Genomic DNA, 23,169 nt, shown 5'->3' with positions numbered 1-23,169 from the left:
TTTCTTTGGCTTGCTGGTTGGTTGCATGGACTTATCTGTCCTTTATAATCCAGCTCAGAGGCCCTGTCCTCAGAGGCCCTGTCCAGAGAGCCAGTTTGGTGTAGTGGTTAGGAGTGTGGACTTCTAATCTGGCATGCCAGGTTCGATTCTGTGCTCCCCCACATGCAGCCAGCTGGGTGACCTTGGGCTCGCCACGGCACTGATAAAACTGTTCTGACGGAGCAGTGATATCAGGGCTCTCTCAGCTTCACCCACCCCACAGGGTGTCTGTTGTGGGGAGAGGAATTGGAAGGCGAATGTAAGCCGCTTTGAGCCTCCTTCGGGTAGGGAAAAGCGGCATATAAGAACCAACTCTTCTTCTTCTTCTTCTTCTTCTTCTTCTTCTTCTTCTTCTTCTTCTTCTTCTTCTATGTGCCCCCACCTTCAGAAGTAAGGCATCAGGGACAACCGGGCACAGGGCTTCCTCATTGGTGGCACCCTGACTATAGCATTTTCTTCTCAGCAGTATTCAGTTGGTGCCTAATTTGAGGTGCTAGGCTGAAAGGCTAGTTGATTCTCCTGATCTTTTAATGTATGTAATCCATACATCTCTCATTTTGACAATTAGGGATGGTTTTAAACTTTCACTCCAGTTGTTTGTTACCTTGGGCACTCGAAAATAAAAGTCAGGGTCACGGCTCTGTATTCTTACTCCTTCATAATATATTTTTCTTGGCATGTGGTTGTTGCTACTTTCATTTTAGGTCACCTTTCCAACTATCTGAGCCAGCTTACCATGACAGCCAAAGATTTTGATGCATTCATAATTTTTTAAAAAGATCTAAATCAATTGAGTTCCAGATGCATAAGCTGGTTGCTGACCAAAGACTCATCAGAAACTGTTTTCCATTTCCTTCCTAAGTGGAACAGAGACTAGCCTTCCTCTCCTCCCCAGAGGGTAAGCACAGAAGAGCAAGCCTTATTTAAGCCTTCCCACACTGCTCTCACATGTCATGCCGGTGGCAACTATGGCCCAGCCAGTAAGGCATGCAAAGCTGACTTCCTTGGCTCCAACCACAGGTACCCTGATATGCACCCTTTTTGCAAATCTTTGGCCATAACCTGAAAACATTTATTCCAGAAGACCCTTTTCAATGTATTTATCTAAAAAGTGTTTGTATTCACATTTCTCTGAAGTGAATCCAAAGCGCCATGAAAAAAAGCGGTGTGTGAAATTCAAATACTGTCCTTTTATTGGCAATGTATAACTTTTTGTTCCATTATGATTGCATATTATTGTCTTTTCCATTCTGTAAGTTTCCTTGGGATGGGGGTGCTCATTTGAAACAACAAGGCGGCATATAAATCCTTCAAATATATAAACAGACAAGCAGCCCAGCATTTGCAAAACCCTCTTTGCAGCTCATCCGCCTCGGAAAGCCAACGTTAGGCCGAGGGTTTCATACCAGGCCCCCAAGGGCTGATTGGCCACCAATAGAGCATATGCACAACTAAGAATCTGGGCCGATTAACAAGCCGCTTCTTCCAGCTGATAATTGCTTTCGGCCGTTAACAACGTGTTAACATCCTCCCCCCCCCCCCTCCTCTCAAGCAGAACATACTGTCACCAAAAGCAAAACTTGTGCCTGGGCTCAAGCCCAAGGACACCAAAAGGGAAGCATTAGATGCTCATCTTTATGTTGAGCGAGGCCTTTCCTGGCATTGCTGCAGCCTCGAAACCAGTGGGTTTCCCCTCCCCCTTTCAATTCTGCTCGCAACATGGAAACAGCTGTCTATAAAACACAGTTACGGAGTGGTCCCTAGCTCGTGACAAAAAATGGGCAGTCAAGCGTGGCCTTTCTGTGTTGGGGGACGATGTACCTGTTGAATTTTAGCCTGTCACACAGTCATTATGGCAACTTTAGGTGTGAACATTGCCCAGAATACTGGAATCCTTGCATAAACTATATATTCTCCAAAAAAGGTAAAATAAAAACTTAGTATGTGTTTGGTTTAGGATTGCCTGCTCCACCTGCCAGATCCAGCTTGGGTAACTCTTGGGTATTTTGGGCTGGAGCCTGGAGAGGACAGGGACCTCAGTGGGGCACCACGCCATAGAATCCACCCCCCCCCCAAAGCATCAATTCTCTTGAGAGAATCTGATCTCTGTAGTCTGGAGTTGAGCTATAATTCCTGGGGGTCCCCAAGTCCCACTTGAAGGCTGGCACCCCCAGTTTGCTTCTAGAACACAGTGGTCTTCAACAAGAGGAGGGGCACCAAGAATTGTTTCGGCACCTGCATGCTTCTTGCATTGCAGGGAGAAAGGAGCTTACTGAACAACAAAGTGCTGAGCTCATCCAAAGCAAACGCATGGCAGCCATGTGCCCCCGGCTTGGCTACAAACGCAGACTTTCTCAGGTCTCTGGGCTTGGCAACTTTTCTCTGAAACTGCTGGTAGCAACCCTTCTCATTCTTTGGAAACTGAAAACAAATAGCTGAATCCAAATGGCAGCCATTTTGTGACAGGCCGGGCCTCCCATGATAGCCATTTCATAGTAGCAGACAGAACCCCAAATTGCCCACTGACCCAAATTTCCCAGCCTGGAGCCAGCTGCCCGAATTGTAAGCACCATACCAGTTTGGTCACCATCAGGCATGAGACAAGAAATGAGGAGCAAGAGGTAGGTGGGCCAGGAAGTCTTGGGAAGCATTAAAAGGTTAGACCAGGGGTAGTCCAACTGCGACCCTCCAGATGTCCATGGCGTTCGCTGGCAGGGGCTCTTGGGAATTGTAGTCCATGGACATCTGGAGGGCCGCAGTTGGACTACCCCTGGGTTAGACCAAGATGATTTGTGCTGGATGTTGAACAGGATGGAATGGGCCCAGTGTTTTCAGCTCTCCCGAGGAGATGCAGTTAGGGTTACCAGCTCTAGGTTGGGAAACACCTGGACACCTTGAGGGTGGAGTTGGGAGTGGGCTGGATTTGGGGTGGGGAGGGACCTCAGTGGAGCATACTGCTATGAACTCCACTCTCCAAAGCAGCCAGTTTCTCCAGGAGAACTGATCTCTGTCATCTGGAGATGAGCTATAATTCCAGGAGATTTATAATTCCAGTCCCACCCAGGGACCAGCATCCCTTGTATGCAGTGTGAGTCTACTGTGCAGGAATGTGTGATCCCTTCAAGGGTAACAGAGTCGTGACAGCAGGAGTTTTCAGGAACCAGAGTCCTCCTTGACCAGTGCATGAAGTGTAAAAGCCGGATGTATCAGGAGAACTCTCTGCAGCAGTGGGGCGGGCTGATGGTGCCAGAAACCATGGCCACTTTGACAGCATGATGTCACTTCCAGGGTCACCACAGAAGTGACATCTCCCCATCAAAGCTAAAGCACCCCATCATTCCCTCCCCCCCTGCCCCGGTCCCCTCCTGAATGCTATCTGGCATCTCACAGCCTGCCCGACTTCACAGGGGTTTTGTGAGGATATCACTTAGAGAAGCTGCTTTGGGTTCTGACTGGAGATAAAAGCAAAGTATAGTTATCGCAGTAAATATATCATCCCGTTGGCAGAAATATATACACGTGAGAGTAGAAGCAGAAGAAGGGTGCGGCAGAAGGCGGAAATGTGATTGTAAAAGGAGACAGTCAAACAATCCATAAGAGAGGTGTTTTATATTACTCTTCTAAGAACATCTGAAAATAAGATTGCTCGCTCTTCACCACATCTCATCAAACTGTTCTTCAAGCTTGTTTCCCCCATCTGCAGGGCCTCGAAACTTGTTCTTTCTAAAACTGAATGAATGCTGAAGTTCTCAGGCAACAGAATTTACAGCAAGCAACACATTATGTTGGTGGGTGAGTCCGTCCTTCCTTCCTTCCTTCCTTCCAGCATTTTGTACTGGTGTCGTATGATATACACAGCCATGGGCCCACCACATAGGGCTTTCTTATCTCCCTCCCATCTTGTCCTCGTTGGTACATTACACTCAAACTCCATGGGATCTCACCTCAGCTGTATTCAAAGCCGTTGTCTGGCCTCATCCTGTGGAGATCTCCATATCCTTTAAGCTGAAAACGCCAACCCCTGTGTCCTCCCTTGATATAAACCAAACTACACCAATCAATATCATTTTTAAAATAAATGCCTTGCCAATGCCATGCATTTAGAGAAAGGCTGTCATAAATATTCAACCAAGCATAAATCGTGCCTCCCCCCTTTAAATATGAGGAACAGGCTTTGCCATTCTTCACTCTTAATAGATGCCTCAGCCATTGATCAGAGGCTGCCTTGTTAGTCTCTGGTGAGAAGCTTCCCTTCTAGCCTGGCAAGTCTGCAATTATCACCCCCTTGATATACCCAAACCCCACCCCCCACCCCCACTCCTGGTCTGGATTGACTTGCTACCAACAGGCTTCCAAGTAACTCTTCCCTCCTTTTCTTCAGTTCCCGGGGGCACCTGACAAAGCCAAGTTGAAGTGGGGACTGACCACTAGCTTTAAAGAAAGATCTGGCCATTTTATGAAAGGAGAACCATATCAGTCAAGACAGCCAAATTAAAGCAAACCACGTACAGAACAGAGAAGTGCATAGCTGTAACAACTTCCCATGTTGATGCCCGCTGGGATCCCCCAGTTTTACAGCTCATCCCCCTGGAGAAAATGGCTGCTTTGGAGGGTGGACTCCATAGCATTAGACTCCACAGAGGACCCTCCATGTCCCAAATCCTGCCCACTCCCAGCTCCACACCCAAAGTCTCCAATTATTTCCCAACCCAGAGCTGGCAGTCTTCAGGGCATTTCCGCACATCGGTCTCCCACCATTTTTATTCTTAGGCCACACTGTCTTTCATAAAACGGCACCCCAATTGGGCTGTGCTTTATTGTTCATTATGCTTAAGCTCGGGATAGAGAGATCAGGGTTCCCAGGTCCGGATTAGGCAACACCTGAAGATTGAGGGGAGGGAGATTCTCAGGAGGAAGGCGCTTAGAATTATAGAGTTGCAAGGTACCTCCTGGGTAATCTAGTCCAACCCCCTGCACTATACAGGACACTCACCTCCCTATCGCTCATCCACTGTAACCTGCCACCCCCTTGAACCCTCACAGAATCAGCCTCTCCATCAGATGGCTATTTAAAAATCTCCAAAGTTGGAGAATCCACCACCTCCTGAGGAAGCCTGTTCCACTGAGAAACCACTCTGACTGCTCTAATTGGGGAAGAGAGGGATTTCAATGGGGCATAATGCCATGGAGCCCACCTGGCAAAGCAGCCATTTTCTCCAGGTGAACTGATCTTTGTCTCATGGAAATCAATTGTAATAGCTAGAGGTTGCCAGCCACTCCCTGGAGGTTGGCAAACCTAGGAGAGATCTGGGTTCAAATTCCCACTCAGCCATGAAGCTCACCTGATGGCTATAGGCCAAGCGTTCAGGCTGAGCTACCTCATAGGGTTGTTCTGATTACAAAACAGATGGGAAAGGAAGCGTGACAAAAAATAGGGGGGGGGGAAGAATGACAAAAGTGGGATGAAATGTTATATAGAAATAGAAAAGATTATTAACTGGGTATTAATGAGTATATTCTGTGAGACAGTGCTAATTTAACAGAAATGGCTCTTTTGGGAGACCAAATCTCTTGCTACAGCTTAGATTAGCTTTCCTTGGCTTATTCACATTGAGAAACCCCTGAAACATTCTTCAGGTTTCAAGGTACCCCAGAAGTGGTGTGATTGTGCAGCATATGGTTGGGAAGCACAGCTGTGGACACACCCATCTGGGGCCCCTCCCCTTCCCACCCCCTCCAGGCCCATCATTGGTCATTTTGGGAGTTGGCGTCAGGTTGATATGACCATATATACCACCTGATAAATGTTCAGCAAATTAAAAAAAAATCTAAACAATTAATTCATTCCCACTCATTTGAGAAACCTTTCCAGGGTTGTCAAGAAGCAGCAGGGTTTCACAAAACCCTGGTTGAGAAATGCTGACTTAGATTAAGGAGCCAGGCCCACAGTTAATGATTGCTGGGCTATCAATTGGAACTTCATTGCCTCTTCTTCTTCTTCTTCTTCTTCTTCTTCTTCTTCTTCTTCTTCTTCTTCTTCTTCTTCTTCTTCTTCTTCTTCTTCTTCTTCTTCTGCCATTGTGAGAAGCGGCTTCCGGTCTCTTCACCTTTGCCCCATGCGTGCTCCACTGTCTCTAGTAATCCAGAAAGTGTGCTAATTCTTATCGAACAAAGAATCCTGCATAGACAGCTGTTTTACAGCCAACGTTCTTATGCCCAGCGATATCAAACTGGTAACTTATTTTTCTAGAGTTTAGTTGGAAGGGTCGGGATTCTTGGGGGTGGGAGGTGTTTCAGTCCCCTCCCAGCTTCCTCTGACTTCTCCCTTTGGTGCTGGAGACAGCCGAGCGGCAAGCGCAGGAGGCCAGAGAGCCACGCGACGGCCTGGCTGGACAGCCGTGGAAGGCAGCGTCATAGGGTTACTATTTATCTAAACGCGAGCCGAGTTGGCACTCACATCTGGCGCCTGGCACTTATTGCAATTATTTATGATTTCCACCAAGATTTAAAAGCTCATCGTCGGCCTTGTAATGCAGTAACTGATTGCACGGCTAATGTAATTAAGAAAAGATTATGATGTCCACGTGGCGCGGCAGATGGTGGCGTTCATTGCAATCGGCAACGCACAACTGGCAGGCAACCGCACAAGGGCAGCGAGGCACCGGCAGCTGGAGCACAACTTTGCCACCATCCATTCGGAAATCAAGGAGGAGGGAAGGGAAGAGGGAAGGGAAAAGGTGGGCTGCCCCTATTCCCACGCAAGACTGCCCATGAAGGACTCCCACGCAGACAGGAGGGGACAGTCTGGCCTCCTAAGAACTCCCACTCACTAGGGATGTTTTGCAGCTAGGGATGACCATCCCGAGGTGGGGCCTGGGGATCCACTGGAATTATAGCTCATCTCCAGACTACAAAGATCCATTCCCCTGGAGAAAATAGTGTCTAATACTCCACTGAGGTCCCACTCCTGGCCCCACCCACAAAATCTCCAGGTGTTTGGCAAGCAGGAGCTGGCAACCCTATGTGAAACGGGCGGATGTAATTCCAAGACTCTCAACACCATTGTAGCCATTAGGAACGATTCTGCAGGTCTCTTTCTGCACCAGTGTCTCTGTCCCTTGCCAAATGGTGTCAAAATGGTGTCAAAATGGCATCTGGGAAATTATTGATGACACCAATGGAAAGTAGTCAAATCATATATAATTTGTTAAATATTTATTGGATGATATGACCATATATGGTCATGTTGATCTGCCCTCCCCCTCCCAAAATGGCCAATGAGAGGCCTGGAGGGGATGGGAAGGGGAGGGGCCCCAGGTGGGTGTGTCCACAGCTATGCTTTCCAACCATATTCTGCACGATTGCGCCTCTTCTGGGTTCTCTCAGGCGGTTCTCAATGATAAAAAAGTTGAGAAAGGCTGCTCTATTTACATGTTGAAACTTTATTGCACTAGGCCATAGGCCATTCGCAAGCTTGATTTACTTGATACTTGACTCTGAATGTAAGAGGACACCCCTTCAAAATATTAAACAAAAAAAAGTTAATGGGCATTACTGTAATTCAGGGGTAGGCAAACTGTGGCCATCCAGATGTCCATGGACTACAATTCCCATGAGCCCCTGCCAGACATCTGGAGGGCCACAGTTTGCCTACCCCTGCTGTAACTTGTACACAAATGTAAGGTGACCCCTTCTTCTTCTTCTTCTTCTTCTTCTTCTTCTTCTTCTTCTTCTTCTTCTTCTTTTTTTGATGGCATACTTGTGAGAAAAAAAACACCCTCATTTTACATGGAAGTAAATGTGGCAGTCCTTGATTCTCATCCCTTCTACTCACACATATCCTGGAATCAGCCTGTTCTTCAGAAGGGTATACTCAGAAGAAAGAACAGTGCCTTCCCCTTGGCAAAGGAGGCCAGAACTCCTGCACGTCCCATACTAGTGCAGAACAGTGAATTTCAAGAGATGCATCATCTCACCCTAGCGTCACAGTGATAGGACAATTGCTCCTTTCTGAAATGTCTTTCTATGCAGTTACTCAATACAGTGATGTCGCACAACTTCCAATGGTAATACAGTGATGCAGGGAGCTATGAAGTTACTCTTTAGACATGGGCTGCAAGTTAATTTGTGGCTTCCTATTCCTTCCCACTTACTTCCTTTACCCTTGCACATAATTGTGTCCAAAACAAGCTAAATTGGAACTAATACCATAGGCCAGGACTGTATGGAAGGCAGCTTGCCAGCTCACCAACTAGTAGGGCTGCCAGGTGCTGTGCCCAAAACTGACATACTGGCACAAAAGAAGATGGCATTTAGCAGTTTTCTCCCATATCCACCCTGTGCTGTAGCAGGCAATGCCAGTGATTAGGCAAGCCCTACCTTCTATAGCAAGAGCCTCTTGTGGCACAGGGTGGTAAGGCAGCCGGCATGCTGTCTGAAGTTCTGACCATGAGGCTGGGAGTTCGATCCTAGCAGCCGGCTTAACGTTGACTCAGCCTTCCATCCTTCCGAAGTCGGTAAAATGAGTACCCAGCTTGCTGGGGGGTAAATGGTAATGACTGGGGAAGGCACTGGCAAACCACCCCGTATTGAGTCTGCCATGAAAACGTTAGAGGGCGTCACCCCAATGCTTGCACAGGGGATACCTTTACCTTTACCCTCTAGAGCAGGCAATTACCCACCACCCAACACCCACTGCTTGAATGAACAGCATGGAGAAAATAAGGGGAGGGGAGGTGAAATAATGTGTCAATGTTACTTCCAGCTAAATCCTGGAAATGATGATACTAAAACAATTAAGATTCTAACGCTCTCTATAAAAGGTAACATTGAGCCGGCTGCTGGGATCAAACTCCCAGCCTCATGGACAGACAGCTTCAGACAGCATTTCTGCCGCTTACCACTGTATGCCACAAGAGGCAAAATCCTAGAGTGCAAATGATGTCACTTCCGAATTTTAGCCAGAAGTGATGTTGACATGTACCCCTCTCCCCCCCCCAAATATCATGCCTCGCAACTCTGTTTAAATGGAAGTAAGCCTAATCAGGTCTCCTCAGAAGTAAGTCCCATGTTATTCAATGGTGCTTCTTCCAAGGTAAGTGTCCCTGGGATTGCTGCCATTGGATGAAATGAAAAATGGAATACCCCAAAAGAACACTATTGGAGTAACTGCCAGTGGCATCACCCCTCCAGAACTCACTCTCGTGAACATGTACGCAGCAAGCCTTTCTGTGAAATCTGCGTTCTTTCCTGTTGCCGGGATCCCAGAACTGCAAATTCCAAAGATCCTGGGAAATGTAGTCTCCCAGTATTTACTACTGATGTCAGGAGCTGTGAGGATAAAAACCGAGCAGGGGACAGCCCTTGGCTATACAGAGGAATGGCAGAATTTCTTTCAAAATATCACAAATGAGTAGAAGAAGCCTCCTGCAATCCAGCCTGTTTGCCTTTCTCTTCCTCCCCCCTCCTTTCTTGGTTTAGCTACCGCTTCCCACTGATCCTTGTGGTTCCAAGTGATGCTCCTAGGGTCCTACTGTGAGCCAGGGGCATTTCTCTTATTTCGGCAAAAATTGCAATAGACAAGGCTTATTGTCTTGGCAGGAGTCTCAAAAAGATATAGGTTAGAAGTGTCTGCCGTTCTGCATTGGGTGCTGTTGGTGTTGAGTCAAGAGCTGGCTATTGGAAAGATCGTCTGCGAGTCATCACTGAACCCAGGATTTCATAGGCCTCTTCCACTGTGCTAGCTGCTAGCCTGTCTTTTATGCCCTTAGGTGGCTCCTGTGTGGATCTTACCACCTCTTTAATTGTCAGCAGTAAGTAGTTTGCTGTTGTGAATGAGCTCCCCTTCTCCCCCTTCCGTGCAGGTTTGTTGTGCTTTGCAGTCTTCTGCTAAAGTGTTTTTGCCAGAGGGGCAGCCATTTGGCCATCTCCAAAGCATTTCTTCTCCAAGGCCTCCGGCAAGATTGTGCGTGCTAAAAGGAATGCTCTTCTCTGCCTGTGTGCCCTGGGACTTCATCGGGGAATGGTGGGCCAAAGGAATTATGGGAGGAGATTCAGGGATGACAGTTTAATGCTGCACAGATGTGGATCTTCTTTAAAAAAAAAAAAACCCTGACTCTACTCGCGTGGAAGCTGCAGAATTAACTGTTTCACTTCAGTTCTTCCATGGTGCTATTAAGATTTAACTAGGGACAGGCAGACTTCTCAGCACTGGAAATAATGCAGAGTTGGACATCCAGGAACTGGTCAGGATTACAGATTACTTTCTGTGTGTCCTCTGAGGTCCAATCTGGATTGGGCAGACTTTATCACTATCTCTAGATTTACTTTGAAAAAGAGCTGTCCATGCAATACAGACATGACAAAAGATCCCAGATGTCAGTTTGTCTTTGAAAGGTAAATTACCTGGGTTTAAAGTCCCAGCTCGGATCGGGGTGATGTGGAGGGGGAAGGGAGGCTTTAGCCTTTCAAGTCCCTCCTCCATTCATGGCTTTTTTGACCAAAAGTGCACACGCTACTGTTATTAGTTCCTTCAAGTGGGGGCGGAAGCTTTTAAAATTACTCATCAGTTAAGAACATGGAATATCAATCCATGGCTTCAACGTGGCAGTTTGGTAACCCAAAATTTCAGAGAGGAATTTTGAGGAGGAGAATTTCAGAACCACCATTTTGATGGAAACCTCCAAAGCAGCTTACAATAACAACAGAAGGTTGCAACTTGCAAGACAATGACAGTAAGCTACAAAATGGTCATTTATCTGTCAAAGTGACAGATGTGAAATGTGAAATCAAAGGGAAACAACTAGCAGAGTTATTTAATCAAAACCAAAATCTCCCCAACAATGAAAATGTAGATTGTAACCTTCTTGAGGCAGAGACCTAGACCTGCCATTCTGCTTCTATGTTACTCTGTAATGTTCCACGTGCCCTGACCAACCAAGCTAGCTAGATCTCATCAGACTGGAAGCTAAGCAGGGTCGGCTGTAGTGGGAGACCAGCAAGGAAGTCCAAGATTGTGATGCAGAGGTAGGCAATGGCAAGCCACCTCTGAATATCTCTTGTCTTGAAAACCATGACAGGTTGCCATGAGCTGGCTGTTATTAGATGGCACTTTCCACCCTCACCAATGTTCCATGTACACTGGTGGCATGCATAAAGAAACCCAGTGGCTATGGATTCATGGCTACTGCAGTGCCTGGGCTTACCCAGTTTCTAGCCATAATAATGGGCCTTGAACTGAAAACCCAGGAAAGTGCAGCAGATCCTAGAAGATGGGGCATGAGAGTAGGGCTACCAACTCAGGGAGGGAAATACCTGGAGATTTTGGTTGGTCAAGCCTGGATTAGATAGGGATTATGGGACCTCATAATCTGCTCTTCAAATCAACCATTTCATCGGGGAATTGTCCTCTGCTGTCTGGGGATCAGTTGCAATAGAGGGAGATCTCCAGGCAGCAACTGAAGGTTGGCAACAATGGATAGGCATAGAGTTGGCAGCTTCCAGGTGGGGCCTGAATGTCTCCTGAAATTATAACCAATCTCCAGACTATAGAGTTCAGTTCTTCTGGAGAAAATGGCAACTTTAGAGGAGTGATTTGATGGCATCACGTCCCTACAGAGCTCCCTTCTCATCCTGAGATCCATCATTCTCAGCTCCACCTACAAAGCTCTAGAAATTTACCAACCCAGAGCTGGCAGCATGAGCCTGGAGGGCAGGATCACCCAGGGATATTGCTAGAAAGGACATGCAACAGACCGTCTGTGGACTAGCCAGAACTTTACAGGTCTAGCCCATTTTTAGCAATTGAAACCCTTCCGATCAACAATTTTGGCCAGCAACGGTATGTGCGTTAGAATCACAGAATCATAGAGCTGGAAGGGGCCATACAGGCCATCTAGTCTAACCCCCTGCTCAGTGCAGGATCAGCCTGAAAGAAGCAGAGTAGTTCAGCAGTGGAATCAGCTGCCTAAGGAGGTGGTGAGCTCCCCTTCACTGGCAGCACCTGGGCAGATACTTTTAATAGATGCTTTTAGACTGATCCTGCATTGAGAGCCAGCATGGTATAGTGTCTAAGAGCAGTGGCTTCTAATGGGGTGAGCCAGATTTGATTCCCCGCCCTACCACATGCAGCTAGCTGGGTGACCTTGCGCTGGTCACAGCCCTGATAGTGCTGTTCTGACCAAGCAGTCCTGACAGAAGCTCTCTCAGGCCCACCTACCTCACATGGTGTCTGTTGTGGGGAGAGGAAGGGAAGGCAATTAATTGTCAGCTGCCTTGAGAGGAAGAGAACTGAGTGCCCCCACTGAGGCCTAGGCAGTATCAGGCTTCAAGGGTGAAGTGACCATCTTTCCCCTCATGCGGCTTTACCTCCCTTTCTTCCCCTTGGGGAGATTTCAATTAGTTTTAAGGACTATGTACATGCCCGAGAATAGGAAGGGGAATTGTTCTACCTGACCATTTGAAGAAAACCCCCCAATGGCTTCCAATAAAAACAGAATATTGAAATGTCAGTGCAAAACCATCAGGGAGCAGTCCAAAGAACCAGGACACCTAAGGTAAACAGCCACTGGTTAATTAAACTAAAATTGATGGTCAGCCCAACCCAGAATCCAGCATCTGTACAATACTTTCCTCCAAATCATCAGCTAATCCAAGCCAAATGCCCACTCAAAAAAGAAGTGTTTACAAGCTTGCAGAAGGCTGAAATGGGTGGGGGCGGGGTGGGCGGAAGAGGTTAAGGAAGCAAGAAGTTCCTGAAAAGTCCCTATCGCATATAACCATCTGCCGCCCTTCTGGTGGCAGAGGAACTAGCAAAGTGTGTGAGTGTGAGTGTGTGTGTGTGTGTGTTCGGAAGCCTGCTTCTGTTTACAGACCTGAACACCCTCTTGCGGTGTTCCTAGATATACAGCTGCATTTGAAAAGCCAAGCAGGGGTGGCTAGATGTACCTTTCAGAAGTCAGAGAGAGCCAGCACACACCCAGACCCAAGTTCAAGCTTGCTGAATGACTTCGGACCAGTTCCTCTCTCTTCAGCTAACCTACCTCACTGGGTTGTTATACAGATAAAATGGAAGAGGGGAAATGTTGTACTCCATCCTGTGCTGGAGGAAGACTGATAAACAGGGTCATCTTGGGCACTGGCAGCTGCCCCCGGGACATATTGTGCCCCCCACTGACTGCTGCGCTCTGCAGCTTCCACCATTGCTTGCTGCTGCATTACCCCTGAAGCTGTTCTTGTGTGGACACCCAGCTGCTGAGAGCATTACAATCCCTTCTGCCCATGGAGATTTGACACTTATAATTCATGTTTTTATTTTATATACTCAGGCATTGACTACTGTCATGTAAGCTACGTGGAGGTCCCCTTGATGACTGTCTGAAGCATCTGTCGATGCCAAACACAACAGCCTGCCTCTGTCTTTGATCAAGATGCAAAGAGCATTTAACCCCAGTCCTCATCCTCTGTAATGGGGTCTTCTTGCCTCTGCAGCATATATTTGAAGTGTTAGTTTTGTTCTAGCAATCTGTCCAGGGCCCAGACAACCTGTTCCCTGTTATACCATCATGTCCATCAAGAGCGTGCTTGCTTTGCAAAAAATCACCCATGTTCAAAATTCTAACAGGGACACAGTCCTCAGACTCAGTTCTCAAAATTGTGGAACTCCCTTCTCCTAATAGCTCTCAAAGGCTGAGCCAGTTTGCTTCCTGAAAGAGTTGGAAAAACCTTTCTGTTTTTGGACTAGCAATTAATCGCTAGGTTCGATGGATCCAATCAAACAAGGACCAGAACTTCTTGAAAAAAGAGGGCTCCATCGTCACATCTGGTAGATCAGAGTTCACCTGCCGTAGGTGGTCCCCAGCTCACATGATGAGCTGATTATTATTATCATCTTAGCAGAACCTGCACACCATAAAGCCAAAGCTACGCAGGACCATGGTTTGTGGCTTCAGCAACATGCTTTGCACTCACCTACCTGGGCACATGAAGCATCATTGGTTGCTTAGGAACAAGAACAGGGGTTTGTCCTCTGACTATTGGATGGTGAGGAGGAGAGGACACTGCCTACATCAGTGATGGTGGCAGTCGTGTTGAGGGAGGGAGGAAACATGAGAAGACCCAGTCATTCCATGGGCTGACAGGCCTTCCAGGAGCTCCCATGAACACCTGAAGCTGTCTTCTACTGAGAGAGACCATTGGTCTATGAAGGTCAGTCTTGTCTACTCTGGCTGGCAGCAGCTCTCCAGGGTCTCAAGTGAGGTCTTTCCTTTCACCTACTACCTGATCCTTTCTTGGACTGGAGATACTGGGGATTGAACCAGGGAACATCTGCTTGCAAAACAGCTGTTCCACCTCTGAGCCACAGCCCTACGCCATTATTACCACTGCCTTTATAAGGCCATCTAGCCAAATATTATCTCCTCTGACTGGCTACAACTTTGCAAGCCATCAGTTTTCCCCAAGGCCTCCTGCAGAGATGCTATTTCTGGGAATTGAACCTGGGATCTTCTGCATACAGAGAGTCAGTTTGGTGTTGTGGTTAGGAGTACGGACTTATAATCTAGGGTTTGATTCTGCACTCCCCCACATGCAGCCAGCTGGCTGACCTTGGGCTTGCCATGGCGCTGATAAAGCTATTATGACCGAGCGTATATCAGGGTTCTCTCAGCCCCACCTACCTCACAGGGTGTCTGTTGTGGGGAGAGGGAAGGGAAAGCAACTGTAAGCCGCTTTGAGACTCCTTTGGGTAGAGAAAAGCGGCATATAAGGACCAACTCTTCTTCTTCATCATCTTTGCCAGCATCATGGAAGCAGCATTCTTTGCATAGCTAGGTTCCACTTCAATCTATTATACATGTCTTGTTTTGAAATGATATAACATCACACAGATGCACCCCCTCAGTCCTTGGGGAAAGGGTAGGGCAGAACTGGAAGTGAAGCAATCATACAAAAACTGGGTTGCCACCTCTGTAAATAAGGTGAGGATATAGACCAGTAGCTCCGCAAGGTTTAAACAAGCCAAGTAGATCCTGGCTCTTAACTATATTTTTTTCCTTCTGTGGTTGCAAAGCAAAGGTTAATGTTTTTTATTGTTCAATGTCATGTTTATAGCGTATTGTTGGTGGAGAAGGGTGTGGGGAGGAGGGGGGAAAGTCCCGTGATTAATTGCCGCAAAACTGGTAGATCTACAATTATTTGGTTGTTGTGAACAAATAAAGGCCTGCTGTATTCATCATATTCAAATGAGGCAGTAAAATAAATGACGCCGACGCTGTTGACGAACAAAACCTCGCCATGTTCCCCTCGCAATCGGAAAATGCGCTCGGGAAAAAAAAATTGTAAATGAGATACAGCCCCTGTCAAGGGATCGGCGGCCATTTGTCTTCGCCCAACGTGGCGCAATGCTGACCCATCACTTGCCGGTTTTAATTTATGTCACAAGATGCGCCTTCATTATGCACTTTTGATGAAAACGAAGCGCCGATTTATAATAAAGACTTGTGCGTGTGTGCGTGTGTGTGTGTTTCCCAAGAAGATCGCCTCTTCTTCTGCTTCCCCCCTTTCCCCCCGCCGGTAGAAGTTCTGTTTTTCATTAGCGCCCATTCCGCCAGGTTAAAGCGCCCAGGTACCGACGGAAATCTGTCCCATCATTCATCATAATTTTGCTTTCCACTTTGTCACAGCTTGGGTGTTTAAGGAAGATAGATGGCACAAGATGTCTCCTTTTCAGAGGCTCTTTATGCTCCGGTAAGTGTGTCCGATGCAAAATTAGTTTGCCACTTTATTATTTTCCAGTGAGTGTTTGTCAAAGCCCCGCTTTACCTCTTCTGTACAGAGAGCTGGTTGTTGGCTGTCATTCAGAGATGTCGCCAGGGACGCGGCAGGACTTGGGAGCACCGTTCCGTAGTAGCCCAATCAACCCCTCGGCACGGGGGGTGCAAGGAAGGCCAGGCCCACTCACCTTGGGGCTTCTCGTGCCACTCGGGTCTCCAATTTCCAGCCAAGTGTATTTCAGGAGGGGCACTCTTGGGGTTGGCCATTCCAAACTGACATTTCATCATCTGCTCATTCCATCCCTTCAGCTGCCCCATATGGGATGTATCAGGAATGCAGCTAGGATGGAGGGGAAAGGGGTGCCCGTCCTGGTGGCCAACCAGACTGGAGCCTTGAAGGAACCTCAAGGATGATTGTTACACGTGCAACTTTTTAAAAAATCAAATGTTTCTAAAAGATTATGTTCATATATTTAGCATTATCAAAATAATGCAAAAATAGTTCATTTCGTTTCTGTGCTTGCACTGTTTGGTTGGTGCCTATGAATCGCAAATGGACGGCATCACAGAATGAACCATGGTCCTTTCCCCTCGAAGCCTTCTCTAGCTACAAACTGCTCCCCCCCAAGTTACTCTGTAAGTCAGGGTGCCAACCTCCAGTTGATACCTGGAGACCTCCCACTAGTGCAATTGACTTCCAGACAACCAAGATCAGTCCCCCTGGAGATAATGGCTGTTTTAGAGGGTGTGAGATTTACTCTACTGAGGCCCCTCCCTTCTCAAAGCTTGTCCTCCCCAGGCTTCACCCTCCAAGTTCTCCATTATTTCTCAACCCAGAACTTGCAAGGCAACTCTCTGAAAACATTGTGGGACTTGGAACACTGGGCAGCCGTAAGAAATGAATCAACCGAACCCTCCCCTGGCCTTGTTTCTGAATGAGTCTGTGCAGGAAGGGAAGGAGGCACATCCCTCTCCCCAATAATGGACCCCACTTTTTCCTGAGGCTCCTCTGACTCTCGAGAGCACAGGTGGAAGGAAAGGTAAGGAAGAAGTGGGAGCAATCCAATTTATTATCTCCTTCTGTTCATAATTCACAGGATCAACCTATGTGTTTTAAAACATAACAAGTTGGTTAATAACCAGAAACAAAAAGTTATTGGGATGATAAAAAAAAACATGAAAACTTTAATTGAGGTCAGGTGTTTCAGCTGCAAAGAGATCAGTTAACAGCAAGATTATTTAGAAATGATTGTGAATAGCAAAATATTGATTTGATAATACTTCAACTTTTTCTTCATAATAAACAGTTCATAATTGTTAGTCAATTACTTTTTCCTTAAATACATTTCACACCATCAAGCAACATTTACTAACATTAACATATGCTTAAATTAAACTGGAACGGCAGAATTTAATGAAGAGAGGTAGTCCTGCAGTTGTATACATCGTTTTTATGTGGAGATGGCAATTTGCTCAGAGGCTTAGTAAGGGCAGGAGGCCAGGCAGAATGGCAATGTTGCAGAATGTTCACTTCATGCCTCTTCCCTATTTGGAGAGGGGGAGGAGACTGGTCTATCTTATTGTTTCTAGCTGGACCTATTAGCATTTCTCAAGAGGTAGCTGAGGCGGGGCTGGAAAGCCATTGAACAGACTTCCTCCTCACTGCCTGTTCTCTGCCCAGAGAGAAAATTTTTTTAATTTTTTTACTCAAGTCAGACCTCTACCCCAAAATGCATTTATTCACAGTAACTTTTGAGCAAAATTAGTCTACTTGATTGGTGAAAACACTGAACTGCAGTAGCAGAACCATTAATTATACACAATAACCATGTTAATTCACTCCACTGACTAATTAGGGCACTGCTGTTTGACTGTACCAGGACAATATGCAAAGGAAGGTAAGGTCACCTATGGAATTCTGTCTCCTTTAAGAATTGTCACAACTCCTTCCTTAAAACTGCAGCTTTCATTAAAAGCAATGCTGATTGATTCAGGAGGTTTGATGATGTTTGGATTATGCTCTTCGGCCTGGATCCTACCGTTCCATTCAGAAAGTTTTCCTTCATCTTTAGGAGTCTAATTCCAATTTAAGTTCCAATTCTGGAAGAGTAAAAATATGAAGCTCTGATTGACAGGGCCTGTCACCCATTCGAATTATATTAAAATCAGATTTTATTTCGGGGAAAGTGATTAATCTCACATAAATTAAGGTTATGATGATGTCACATCTGATGTAACCCGGAAGAGATATCATTGCAGCAAGGGCAACACTCTAGAATTTGCACCCAAACTCTATGGTTGGGAAAATGCTAGATGTCATGATGTAATTTCCAGGTTGCATTGGAATTGGTAATGTCATGGCACTGATTCAACCCAGATTCTCCTATCATTTTTCCCTTGCAGGCCCAAGTGACTGGTGATGGGCAGCACTGGAAGGGTGTAGGAAACGTTCAGTTCCTTATGCTGAAAGAGCATGTGGAAGCAGCCTGCCAAACAACTGTGAATGGCTTGGCAAACAGCTGAACATATGAGCTGGAATAAATGTAGTTAGTCTTTAAGAGATCATACAATAGACTAACTTGGCTACGCTCTGGAACAGATGAAAGACCAGCTTTCTGTTCAGGAATGGTGAACAGGAGGTGAGCCAAACTGGCAGATGGGTGAGCTTCACTACTATAAATATACCAAATTACTAGGACTTCCTCTGCCCTTTGATCTTATCATACCCGACCCCAATGATGTTTTCCTTGAGAATTCTCAGATTTGCTCCAGAGGGAAACAGCAACGTCTGCTGCTCACGTGCAGTGTTGTGGCTCACTGACCTTCTGTTTTGTCTGTTTAAGATCCTACATTCAGTCTCTGACATCTCCAATTGAAAAGGTCAGCAGGTTGGAAGCTGGTGAGGATCTCAGCTACACAGATATTGGAAAAGAGCTTTCTTGGCTTGAGATCCTACAAGTCCGTGTGGATGGACCCATAGCTGGGCTATCTCCGATATAACAACGAGGTTTGCCAGTATCCAGGTGGCATTTGGAAATCTTCCTCTATCACAAGCAATCTCCAGACAACCAAAATCAGTTCCCCTGGAGAAAGCGTCAGCTTTGGAGGGCAGACTCTATGGCAAGCTTTCTGAGCCAGGGTTTCTAATCTGGCATGCCAGGTTCGAATCTGCACTCCCCCACATGCAGCCAGCTGGGTGAACTTGGCCTCGCCACAGCACTGATAAAGCTGTTCTGACCGAGTAGTGGTATCAGGACTCTCTCAGCCTCACCCACCCCACAGGGTATCTGTTGTGGGGAGAGGAAGGGAAGGTGACTGTAAGCCGCTTTGAGTCTCCTTCGGGTAGAGAAAATTGGCATATAAGAACCGACTCTTCTTCTTCTTCTTCTTCTTCTTCTTCTTCTTCTTCTTCTTCTTCTTCTTCTTCTTCTTCTTCTTCTTCTTCTTCTTCTTCAAGTGGACACATTTTTCAACATCCCTTGTGCACCGGTTATGTATAAAAGGCATAAGAGAAACCAAGAGAGATAGAAAAAATCACCAAGGAGAGCAACCGGTACGTCTGCAGCTGATTCAGTGACAACGCATTGCGTCCTCCTGACCCGCCTCCATTCCCGGTTGCCTCCATGTGGTTCGGATTCTCTAACAAAGGGCTTTGTGGTTCACTTCTTTGTTCATCTGCAAACACACGCTCCCCTGCAAGCTGTCCCGGGCTGTTGCCGTCCTCCAGTGATGGCCACGCTGAAGCCAGCCAGTCAGGCCCTTGGCAAGAGGCTGTTGTTTGCCGAGACTTCCCGGAGCATCTGTCGAAAGCCAGCCTTTTCCGCAAAGGTTCACACAACGGCTGCTCTCAAGGTATCATGCCGCTGAGATTAATACATATTTTTCCGGTGCCATCATACCTGACAAGAGGCAATTATCTTTGCCAAGGAAAAAAAAGGCCGGGGGGTGGTGCGTGCTTCCCCTCACTGTTCCTTGAATAGGGGGTTGTGCACGGGCGGTATTCATCAGACGGATTCCGGAGGGTGTTCTTTGCAACTAAGCTTCCCGATTAATTTGGGGTAGAATCTTCATGTTGACATTTGCCGCCTTAGAAGAAAACATTTCGGGTGGGGGGAAAGCGCCCCGTTTCTCCCGCACAGTGTCATTCTCCTTGGATGGGTGTTTCAGAGAGCGGGAGGGAGAGACCGCGAACAACTGAGCCAGAAAAACAAAGCCGCCTTTGGATCAATGGACCTCTTTTCAGCAAAGTCTTCCAATCAAGGTTTCCCATTGTTCTCTTTCCGCTTCTCTTTCCGCTCATGTTCCGCGGGTCCTCTGAATTGCAATTCGCTCTCAACGCAGGAATGCCACGTACCTCTTTTTGCTTACCCCGGCCTCAGTTGCCTTCAGAGTTTCTCAGACAGACAACGTTCTTGTTGAAATTAAGGGGGGAAACCTGTCACCTATATACGGGCACCTGTATGAGAGGCAGTGTGGTGTAATGGTTAGAGCAGGCTTTCTCAACCAGGGTTTCATGAAACCCTGGGGTTTCTTGATGGCCCTAGGAAGGGTTTCCCACATGGATGGGAGTTTAATATATTTTTAAAATTTGCTAAACTTTTTTCGGGTGATGTGACCATAGATGTTCATGGGTTTGCTCTGGTGCGCTTCGGCTGCTTCGTCAAGCACGGACGCCCGAGGTGGCCAGCACCGCAGCGTGGAGGGGAGGGACAGTGCTGGCTAGCATGCTGCCACTGCCCCCCCTCCCTGCCACAGCGCGGGCCGCCTCAGGCATCAATGCTCGCTGAAGCAGTTGAAGCACGCCAGAGCACTCAACCCTAGCTCATGTTGATCTGCCCCCCTCCCAAAATGGCCAATGATGGGCCTGGAGGGTGTGGGAAGGGGAGGGGCCCCAGGTGGGCGTGTCCACAGCTATGCTTCCCAAGCATATTCTGCATGATTGATCCACTTCTGGAGTTTCTTGAAGCCTGAAGATTGTTTCTGAGGGTTTCTCAGCTCAGTTCTGCCTCTTGTCCCACCATTCCAATCTCGCTCTTTTCTGCTGCTCCAGCCAGATGAATGCTCTATCTTGATCTACTCTGCAAGGTTGTTGTGTAGATGACGCCCTCTTGGCCAAGCTGCTTGTCATGCCGCGACCCTGTGAAAGGGTCATTCGACCCCCAAAGGGTCCCGACCCCCTGGTTGAGAACCACTGGCCTAGAGAGTCCTAATAGCAGCTGAAACATTCATAATGGAATGCAATTCTGCTATCAAATAGTGAAAACGAACACCGTAAATAAACCATTGGGCCCAGGATGTAAGACACCTCAACAGGTCTGGTGGGACATCACAAAGATTGTGACCTTCTTGGTGGTTTTGCTACTTCCTACTTGCCAACTTTGCTGATGCCTGAAGGTAGAGATGCCAATCCCCAGTTTGGACCTGGGGATCCCCAGGAATTATAGCTCATCTCCAGAATAAAAACATCAGTTTCCCCAGAGATAATGGCTGCTTCAGAGGAACATCTAATGCCCCTCGGGCTTTTGAAGTGAACATCGCTGGACCTCCTTCCCCACCCCCCTTAGTAATAGGGGGTAGGAAGGGAATGTTCCCCCCCAATGTTGTGATGGATTTTAAGTCTTCTAATGGGAGTTTTAATGGGGTTTTAAGACATTGTGACCCGCCATTGTGAACCGCTTAGGGAGTGGTGGGAAATAAATCGAAATCATCATCATCATCATCATCATCATCATCATCCAATGAAGTCCCTCCCTGCCCCAAATACCACCCACTCCTGGCTCCACCCACAAAATCGCCAGTCATTTCTCAACCCAGAGCTTGTAGGCATCATGTGGGAACATGACTGCTTCGTTTGACCTTGCCAAGCTGACTGTTGAACTTTCTGTGCCCTTCACAGTAGGGTAGCTTTTGTGACCATGACCTATGGATTGCGTGTAATGTATCAGCAGCATAACAATGGCTTAAAGATGCCAGAAAAGAAAGAAAGAAACAAATCATGAGTGGGAGCAAGGATCAGGGGCGAAACAAACAAAAAAATAGTCTACTACAACATAGGGAAAAATAATACCATGGGAAAAGAGCAACACCTGTGTGTCTCCATGTGACAGTCACCGAGAAGATGGAATTCAGGCTAGCAAAGGAAGGCGGGACCTCAATATAAGCAGAGCCATTTAATGCATAAATTGGAATAATGGTGTATCTTTATATCTTTATCAGATCTCTCAGAAGTCACAAGAAGTCTGGAATATCAAAGGGAGAAACTCCAAGATCACTGGAGGGTCAACCGTAAACCGAATGAGATGTTTTCAGAAGGATCATATTCATGTCAGAATCAGATGTTAGACCATTAGTGCTTCTATCACTCTGCTAAGATGATATTGATGCAGAATATATTATGCATTGTCTAGTTTCAGTGAACAAACGTTAAGGAACGAATGCTGGAGAATAATATTGAGAAGTGAATCAGTATAACCCAGAAGCTTGCATGCTTCATAATAAAAGTTTGGCTTGTTATAATAAAAAAAATACATCTCCTATGAGAACATATTGCATGGAAAAAATTAGCGTGCCGTGTGGCAAGGAAATTAGTCCGTTACTATAATCTTATTGAGAAACTTCTAGTAAATCCACTGGGGATCTCCAAGTCATTTTTAACACCAATGGAACAGGCAAAAAGGATTCCAAAATGCATATTGTTCTTCTGCCACAAGGTGGGGATGTTGATGCCTTACAGAAACATTTAAGATTCCTGGAAAGTCAGATTGCTTGAATTTGCACCACAGAAAGAATGGCGAGGAAATGTTGAAACCGAAGGCAGAAATTATTCCAGCAGACAAAGAGAGTCACAACCAGTGAGCTTAGATACTAGGGCAGCAGGACATTTTCACCTACGCAAACTGGGGGCCACCAAAGGGTTAGGTAGAGCAAAAAAAAGGTTTATAAACATGCCATTTCCCACCTTTTCCTTCCAACGTTGACTCCCTGTTGACTCACCACTTCTTTTATATGCAATATGCAGCTTTAAAAACAAAACAAAAAAGGGGGTTTCTTCCTGAGGGCAGTCCATCCAATCTGGGATCATGTAGGCAGTGTGATGGCAAGCATGAAAATACCACCAAGCAAAACTAGAGCCAACGTCGCCCTCATTTTTAGTAAACCTACTAATTATGCTGTATAGGTTTTAGTAAACCTGCTAATTGTGCTGTATAGCTCATTAAAACCTGGCTATGCTCTGATCTCCCTGTGCTATGGCTGGAAGAGGTAGGATGGTCTTCCTCACAGAGGGAACCCTCAGAAGATTCTTCTCCTTGGGTCCCAAGAAGAGTAGACACAAGGACTAGGAAGCAAAGGTAGACACACA

At 46.7% G+C, this 23,169-nt stretch overlaps 1 long non-coding RNA gene across 1 annotated transcript; it reads left to right on the top strand.

The window, feature by feature from the left end:
- Positions 1–14,112: 14,112 nt before the first annotated feature.
- On the top strand, positions 14,113–22,235 carry LOC143821361 (uncharacterized). Its single transcript, XR_013225782.1, has 3 exons — positions 14,113–14,244; positions 15,720–15,783; positions 22,026–22,235. It is a non-coding gene; the product is annotated as an uncharacterized LOC143821361 (long non-coding RNA).
- The last annotated feature ends 934 nt before the right edge of the window (positions 22,236–23,169 follow it).

Source organism: Paroedura picta, chromosome 12 (assembly GCF_049243985.1).
Source record: "Paroedura picta isolate Pp20150507F chromosome 12, Ppicta_v3.0, whole genome shotgun sequence".
Taxonomy (NCBI): domain Eukaryota; kingdom Metazoa; phylum Chordata; class Lepidosauria; order Squamata; family Gekkonidae; genus Paroedura; species Paroedura picta.
This window is presented reverse-complemented; position numbering and strand designations above follow the sequence as displayed.